This window comes from Tursiops truncatus, chromosome 4, assembly GCF_011762595.2.
Source record: "Tursiops truncatus isolate mTurTru1 chromosome 4, mTurTru1.mat.Y, whole genome shotgun sequence".
In the NCBI taxonomy this organism is placed as follows: Eukaryota; Metazoa; Chordata; class Mammalia; order Artiodactyla; family Delphinidae; genus Tursiops; species Tursiops truncatus.
Window position 1 is genome coordinate 64,363,995 of NC_047037.1, and position 8,929 is coordinate 64,372,923.

General features: G+C 42.4%; 1 long non-coding RNA gene across 2 annotated transcripts in view; it reads right to left on the minus strand.

The window, feature by feature from the left end:
- Positions 1–8,304, minus strand: part of LOC141278566 (uncharacterized) — a 29,633-nt gene extending 21,329 nt beyond the window's left edge. For both annotated transcript variants that reach the window (XR_012331428.1, XR_012331427.1), the window contains exon 1: positions 8,011–8,304. This is a non-coding gene — a long non-coding RNA (uncharacterized lncRNA). The remainder of the gene's footprint in view (positions 1–8,010) is intronic.
- Between the last annotated feature and the right edge of the window lie 625 nt (positions 8,305–8,929).

An 8,929-nucleotide genomic window follows, 5' to 3' on the forward strand; every position in this document is an offset into this window, starting at 1 on the left:
CTTCTAAAGCAGCCAAGATATTTTAAAACCCTTGTTTTGATCTCCTTTGCATATCAGTTACACTATTTCTGAGCGTGTTTATTTTTATTTTTTTTTCCGGTGGTGAGCCCATCGCTTTGAGGCATCTGCTCACACGTTTCCACTTCCCCTCACTTTCCTGTGTGCTGCTGTGGCCTCTGGGCATGTGGCTCAGGCTACACTGAATGGTTCTCATGGGTCTGTGGCCTTTGAAGGAGCCAGGGAGGCACGTTCTCCTACCACGGGTGCTCCATTGCTCCTGACATCTGCAGAGGCGAGATGAAATTTCAGTTATGTTTCCTCTGCATCATCTCCCAAAAAAAGCAGTTCTGATGATCAGTTGGGGGTTTAGAGGTAGGGGAAGGGCCCTGGACTGGGCATGAGACCAGAGTTTTTGTTCCAACTTTGACACTGACCTTGAAAAAATCCTCTACCCTCTTTGGGTTGGACTTAAAATTTCTAAACTTCCTTCTGGCTCTAACTTTCTAGAATTCTAACCAACACAGGGATGCTACTCTATCACCTAGCAAAATAACTTCTATTTTGAGGATCAGCTTAAGGCCACGCTCTGAGATGGAACGACTGTGATACTCCCATCTCAGGGAGTGATGATTTGGATTTGTGGGATAGACCATCTCTTCCTGATAAGACCTTGTATAATGTATATGATATGACTTGTGAAATGTCTAAGCTAAACCCTTCAAATGAGTCATGATATATGTCTAAGTCCACATGCTTCCCAACATTTTGCATATCATGGCATCCTTAGAAAGTGACAGTGTTTATACAGCACACTGGGCAAATGAACATGGCTGTTCTTGCATGGTGACAACCAACCCCTTTATTCTGGTGACTCCAAGAACTAAGGAGACAATATTTGGGGCCATTGGGGCCCAGATTTGGAAAGCATTGGTTGAAAGGATTAAGGCAACTCCAGAAAAACAATGGTGTTCTGGCCTATGGAAAAACACGAAATTCTAAAGAAGGTAGAACAGGTAAGAAAGTGAATCCTGAAAGCAGACCAGATTCAGATAGAGAATCCACCATTTGCCAACTCTCGGGAAACAATGAAGCTCAGTTTCTTCTGTCCTGGAAAGTGGAAGTATATTATCAATCTCCGTAGGGCTAGATAAGGTATTGCACCTCAGCACATTCTAAGCACTCAGAAAATGTTGGTTTTTATTGTTATGGCTAGTGTGAGACAGGAAATTAAATGTCATCTGGTTCAATCCTCCCATTTGAGAGGAAAGGAAACTGACTTGATCAAAGTCACGTTGTTAGTTAGTAGCTGAGATGGGACTGGAACCCAAGTCTTCTGATTTCAGTCCTATGCTTTTATATAATAAAAGAAATGATACCTCATCCTGCATTCAAAACCATCCAAATACCGAAGCACTTAGGGTGGGTTCTCCTTCCCTAAAGATGTTTTGAAGATGGGACTCTTCGTATTTGTTTTAAATTGGTTTATCAATGACCCCACCTTAGGCACAGGCATGAATGAAATCACCTCCCGATGGTCTGCCTTATGTTCCAAGTAGGTAGCCAAGGGCCAGCTTCTTAGGCTCCGGAAAGCATGGGAAGGGGTGCAGGGGCTACACATCTGGCATCCCAGGTGCCAAAGACACCAAGTCATCAATCCGTAAGTCCCATTTTACATCTGAACATACTGAATATCTGGATCACTTGGAGTCACAACCGCAAAACAAAGATTAGAACCCGGAGCTCAGACTTGCTGCTGGTGCCCTTTCCACAGAGCTCCCGAACAGAGAGAGGATTTAAGACTCATTGTCTGCATTCACTGACCACGTCGCCTAAGGCTCTGAACCTACTAACTTACCTGCAAACTCAGTTACTCACTTAAATATGGTTTCTTTATTTTTTTACCAGCCACAAAGGATCAAAGCAACTTATAGGAAATCCAATCATCAATAATAAAGCGTACATAAAAATAAACTCTAATGTCTTAGAAATGGACCATAGGGTACCCAGGCCCATGCTGTTCAATGGCACATATATCTATTTAAATTTAAATTAATTAAAACTAAATATAATTTTAAAAATCTAGCTTCCCAGGGTCACTAGCCCCCTTTCAAGTGCTCAGTGACTACATGTGGCCGATGGCTACTTATTGGACATTGCAGATACGGAGTATTTCCACGATCGTAGAAAGTTCTATTGGACACTGCTGTCTAGACAGGTAACCAGGTGCTATAGTTCTACACATTTGCAATAATGCAGCCAAGATTTTGGTTCTGAGCTTTGTATTAGCAAAGCCAAAAAACAAATCAAAGTCAGTGTCCCACTACTAGTTCCTCAGAGGAAACAAACTTTTTAGCCCTTAGACCTAACAGAATTCCTCAAATGGGGCTTTATAGAAAGTCCACTGAATGACATGCCAAATCATGTCCTCTAAACCACAGGGGAGAGTGTAGTCACAAATTTCAATGTTAATTCTTATATTGACTATGAAAGTTGAGGATATAATTAATTCACCTAAATTCAACCTAAATAACACACTTCTGTTTGGGAGTGGGGGAAGGTGGGCAGGTTACTTATTTACTTGGTCCTAGAGGGGACTACCTTAGCAATGTGGGTCAAGCGAATTAGTTCTCAGGGAATGACAAGAGTTGTGCTGAGGCTTGAATGACAAGATGAAGCAGTCATTGGAAATGTGCAAGAAGAGCATCTAGCAGAAGGGAAAGCAAGTGCAGACGTCCTCAGATTAGAAGGCGTTAGCAAGTCTGAGGGAGAAAAAGGCCAGTGAACATTGTGGACAAGGCTGAGAATGAAAGCAGATGATACTAGACAGGTAGTCAGGGGACAGGTCTCGCAGGGTTTTATAGGTCACAGTAAGAGGAGTTGGCAGAGAGGTAACATTATAATTTATGACTCTACAAATACCGTTTTGGCGACTGCACAGAAAGCTGAGTAGGGGAGCAAAAGTCTAGATGGGAAAAACATGATGGTAGTTGGAATAAGATGGTTGCTGTGGAGATGATGAAAATAGTCTAAGTTGACACCTGTTTTAGAAGTAAGGTCAATGCAACTTGCCGATGGATTAAACATGGGGTTTTGAGGAAAATAAAGAAAACTAGAATGATTCAATGATTGACCCTGAACAAATAGCTAGAAGGCTCAAGGCCACTTCCCGTGACAGGGAAGGCTTGGGAAGGAGGAACTGGGGGTGGGGGAGGAATAAAGCAATTGTTTGGTTTGGGTCATGGTTTGTGTGAAATACCTATTAGATATACAATTAGAGTTATCAAGTCTGGAGCTCAAGGGAGAAGTCAGACAGAGATAGAGATTTAAAGTTATCTGCATATAGATAGTATATTAAAGCCATGGGACTCAAGGAGTTTATCTAGGAAGAGTATAGACAGAATTAAGACAAGAACCCCAGAGCACTCCAAAATTTGATATAGAAGAAGAGTCAGACAAGGAGACATGAGGTAAGGGCAAACGAGGTAAGTGTGGAATCACAGGAAGGCTAGAGAAGAAAACGTTCAAAGTTGGAAGGATCAACCACGTTGAATTCTACTGAATAGTCCAGTTAGTTCGGTACATTTTGGTTTCCTAAACATCCATCGTTGGTAACCTTGATAAGGGCTGTTATGTAGAGAGACAGGATCGAAAGAAATTTGGAGCACTGTTGAGGAGAGGATGGGAGCAAAGGAGAGAGGAAATGTAGATCTCACTCTTTTAAAGTTCTTTGTAAAGGCATCAGAGAAATGGGATGGTAGTTGCCGGGGTGTGTAGGGTCAAGGGAGAGTTGTTTTTTAATGGTTGTTATGAAGACATATTTGTTTGCTTATAGAATGGATGTAACAGAATAAGCGAAAATAATGTTGCAGGAAAGAAGTACGTGAAAGGAGACAGGATCCAGAGGACACATGGAAGAGGTGACCTTAGAGGTTGTGACACTTTCTCCACTTGATAGGAAGGAGGCAGTGTATGTGGGTGCAGATGCAGGTGAGTTAAGGAGTTGGTGGCGGAAAGACGGAATTATTTCCTCTGATAGCAGTGAAGGAAAGTCATCATTCTGGGGGATGGAGAGAGTGAAACATGGTGGATATTTAAGGAGTGAGATAAAGGTATGAAAGAATAGATCCAGAGCCTGAAAAAGCAACTTTGCTAAAAGTGTTAGAGGGCGCTCTGGCACGGTCCATTTGAGGACTGTGGTCAAAAATGTGAGGTGAGCTGGTCTGCAAGATCCACAATGTTCTTTTTTGTTGTTGTTGTTCTTTAATCTGTTTATTTTTCTTTTTTTTCCTTTGAAAAGATAAGCAAAATGGACACACCTTATTTTTTCCTCAATAGATCCAAAAACATTTTTTTAACATCTTTATTGGCATATAATTGCTTTACAATGGTGTGTTAGTTTCTGCTTTATAACAAAGTGAATCAGTTATACGTATACATATGTTCCCATATCTCTTCCCTCTTGCATCTCCCTCCCTCCCACCCTCCCTATCCCACCCCTCTAGGTGGTTACAAAGCACTGAGCTGATCTCCAGAAAAGGGAACACTCTTGCACTGCTGATGGGAATGTAAATTGATACAGCCACTATGGAGAACAGTATGGAAGTCCTTAAAAAACTAAAAATAGAACTACCATACGACCCAGCAATCCCACTACTGGGCATATACCCTGAGAAAACCATAATTCAAAAAGAGTCATGTACCAAAATGTTCGTTGCAGCTCTATTTACAATAATCAGGAGATGGATGTAACCTAAGTGTCCATCATCGGATGAATGGATAAAGAAGATGTGGCACATATATACAATGGAATATTACTCAGCCATAAAAAGAAACGAAATTGAGTTATTTGTAGTGAGGTGGATGGACCTAGAGGCTGTCATACAGAGTGAAGTAAGTCAGAGAGAGAAAAACAAATACCGCAATGTTCTTAACAGCATTCTGTTGCTTACTTGCAAGCAAAGGAGGAGAGAGAAAATAATTACATTTCACCAGGATTGGGGTTTAGCCCAATGAAGGGGAAAGCAGGAAGGGAATTTATAGTATTGGAAAGAGAGTGGTTATGACACAGAGCAGAGAGAGTTATGGTAGAAATAGGGGTTAAGACTTGTCAATAACACATCACTGGACTCCACTTGTATCCAGACTGTCTGCCTAAACCTCTCAGTATGCCAAGAGTTTTCCTTCCCCCGGAAAAGGGAGCTTATTACTGACTTCCCTTGGTTTTTTGCCACATCTAGAATCCCTATTCAGGGTTATGCCACCAATTAGAAACTGAGTATCGGGCACAAAACCGGGGCTAGGGGGAGTCAAACCTGGGCACAGAGGGGGATGTTTTTCCTAGTAACACACACTCTACAGCAAGTCTCACCACTTGGCTTAGATCTAGGCAACAGTGTGGGGCAGGAAAACACCCCAGACGTGCAGAGAAAAGACCTGGGTTTCTGTCGGAGTCTGCTGCACTCACCAGGTGAGAAAGTTCTCTCACACCCTGAGCCTCTGTTCCCTCATACCTCTGGCCCTGCCTAAGTTACAGCTCGTTACACAGACTTGATGAGATGGTGAGTATAAAACCATCTCAGTTGCAAGGAATTGTGGAGATGTGAAAAGTTACATTATTGTGATGCCTCTGTAAGTTGGTCTGCAAATATAGGTCAGCACGGCTTATAAGCTACTTGCCTTAAAACTGGAAACTGATGAAATGCTTAAAATGAAAGGCAAGTGCATTTCAAAACAGAAGCAGTGGGAAGCAACTGCCTCTCTTTTTTGTGCAACATCCTATGAACTCGTGGCTCTCACAGGCCAGGATATTGCTGCAGTTGTCAGCCCAGCGTGTTTTGAAGAGCACAAGACTAACCCCTGAGTCACTCTATAATCCTGAGTTAGTAACTCTACCTTGCGATACCTCAGTCATTGTCTCTGTGAAGTGGGAAGAACTGTACCAGCTCGTACTCAACTTCTAGGGACTCCAGAAGGATTTGACTTTTTTAAGAAAAATAAATAACTGGAAAGTAGTCTGAGTTAGTTTGAGAAGAGGTTGGTGTAAATGTGAAGTGTCACTATTATTAAGTGTGAGGCAATCCTTCCCACCCCACCATGTCCTAGGGCTACAATGTGAGCTGTGTGACAGGCTATTTTTAAATTCTCATCTCTGGAAACATATGGTCCTGCCCAGTGCCAAAAAGAGAACTGACCTGCTTCTGCTTGTTTGCTTGTTGGTTTTGATCTGAAGGAGCATTTTCTATGTTTTGTTAAAGATTATCCTTCCTCCCCTAAACTTTTAAAGTAAATGCTGAAATTTTTCTGCAACACAGCCTGAAAGAGACCATGGCAATATAACTTAGGCAATGATAAAAGACCATCTGAGGACAATAGTGTGTTTACACAGATCTCCTTCCTTCTGTGTCAGTGAAGACGTTTTAGGGTTTGCCTGTTTGATGATGATGATGATGACGATGATGATGGTGATGGTTTCTTTTGCTTTTATGTTTTATTAATAACAACTGCTACTGACTAAAGTCCTTTCCTGCTCCAAATATACAGCACTTTTTTTTAAAGCTTCACGTTTGCTGCCCCCTCTGATTGACCTGACTTCACCCTCCACTTGGCTACTTGGCAAGACTGTCCTGAATCAAGTCAAACTTCCCACGTGTTGGCTTTGATTTCTGATACCGAATCCCTGGAAAGATATCCAGCTGCTCAGCTGAAAAAGGAAAGAGATGAAAACACCTATTTCATGGGTTCGTGGGACCTGACTTTTGTGCAAGGGCATAAAAACACCCCGGCTGACGTAAAGAAAGAAGGATAAGAGGGATCCCACAAGTTTTTCTTCCTTTCTTACTTATTTATCTTTTCTGTAAAGTCCAGAATCAAAGTCTCTTGTCTTTGGGTCAAGTGATAACTAAAGATTGAAGTGATGAGAGTTTGTGGCAATTTACTTATTTAATTTAAAAGGTAATTTATAAATGTGGGTGATGAGGAAAACTTAGAAGGCCGGGCCTGCACCTTCAATTTAAAATGATTGAGTCCAGAAGAGGTGAAAGGAATGTAAAAAGTTCTGGATGATCCTGGGAGCCAATAAGAGAGCCAATCAGGAAAATTCACAAAAGCTCAAACTTTTAAAATTGTGAAGCTACAGACATCCAACCATGCAAGGTCTTCCTCAAGTGGTAGTGAACACCCTTCATTAGAGAAGTTCAAGAAGAGAAGGGTGAGCATTTGCTGGGGATATTGGAACAGAAATTCTGAAATTGGCCACAGGTGTGAACAGGTGGACATTATGGTTTTGTCCAGCTCCTAAAATCTATCATTCTATGCATCAGCTAGCCACTTCAAATCCTTTTTTATAGAGAGACAAACAGACACTGTGAGACCAATTCGGGTTTTCTAGACTCTTCCAATGCACTTATAGAGATGTTCCCTATTTTTTGCCCCTCCTTACCCAATTTATCTCAAATTCCAAAGTGTAGGCACGAACAAGGAAGGAAGGGTTAATAATGTGACTTGTCCTCCCGTTACAAAGAGAACTATCTTTCACTTACACGTAATTCCTTCTCTTACCATTTCCATTGGTGTGGTCCAAACCACACCCCGAGCCTAGACTCCCACACCAGCCCTCTTCTCTCCTGTATCTCACCACAAGTCCATCCTTCACATATGAGTCCTCCTAAATCATTGTTTCATCATAACCTATCGTTGATCTAAAAGCTCTCCTGACTTTCCCTTTCCTATAAATCTCTCAAAGCTCTCAAGTTCTTAAATCCATAACTCAAGCTTGACAGGGAGTCTAACTCCAAGTAGATTGGTCTACCAAGGAAGCCCTCCACTACTGGTGTGCCACACCCTGATGGAGAGACCTCCTCTGTCTTCTCTGCCTACTTTGTCACCCAACTCAAGCCTCACCTCCCCCGACTTGTCCAGCCTGCTGATGATCTTGGCCTTCTCTGAGCTCTTACAAATGTCAGTCTTTAGCCATCATTTAAGTAGTAAATACAGCCTTGAGGTGTTACATACCTGGTTTATTTGGGTGTGTCTTGTTTTCCCAACACAGGGTTGGAAGTTCCTGGAGGGTAGGGACCATCTCTTACGTTTCTTTTGTAACCCCCCTGGTGCCTAGCACATCGTTGGGCACAGAGTAGTAGCAACACTCCTTCACTCTCATGGCAGCCTTTAGAGCTGAAACAGCACTTCCATGTGTCATTCAAATGATGCCTGAAACAACTGGCGAGGTCCATGAGGCAGATAATGAGTAGCATCTTACAGGTGAGGAAACGCAGGTCGAGGGAGCTGCACATCCAGCAAGTATGCTAATCCAATGTTCTCCCGATAATAACTATCAAACAAGTAGATAAATGAACAGATCTTGCAGTTCAAAAATTTGTGGGTAGCCAAAGGGAAGTGACCATGTATTTGGCAACTGCCCTGTTCTGTTGATGTAGGTTAACCTCCAAAACAGGCTGAAGAATCCACTTTGTATGGAGAGACTCAGTTTGAGAGACTGATGGCCCCTGCCTCTCTGACTTTGTTCTGGTAATGAGAAGATATTCCAGGGAGAAGCATGAGTGGTTTGGTATGTGTTTGTGTGGGAGCCTAGATGGAAATCAGCAACCTCAGCCATTGCTCTGGGCAAACCTCTGAACCTGCCCGTCTTGAGCCTTCTAGGATTCTGACCAAGGCAGATAGAAGGGACCAGTCTGGAAGAGGCCTAAGGCACAAATGGTTCTCAGTGGCCTTCGCTTCTTTAATTACTAAATTCACCCACTCACATTTAAACAAATTTTTAAAGCCATTGGAAATGTGTTCCCATTCCTCCAAAAACTACCTCTGAATTTTCTAGTGAAAAGTCTGTCAGCTTTGCTCAGCTAAGTTCCTTCCCCCCCCACCCGCCTTTTCTTTGACGATGAAAGCAGCTTTGGCTCCAACGCTCAGATCT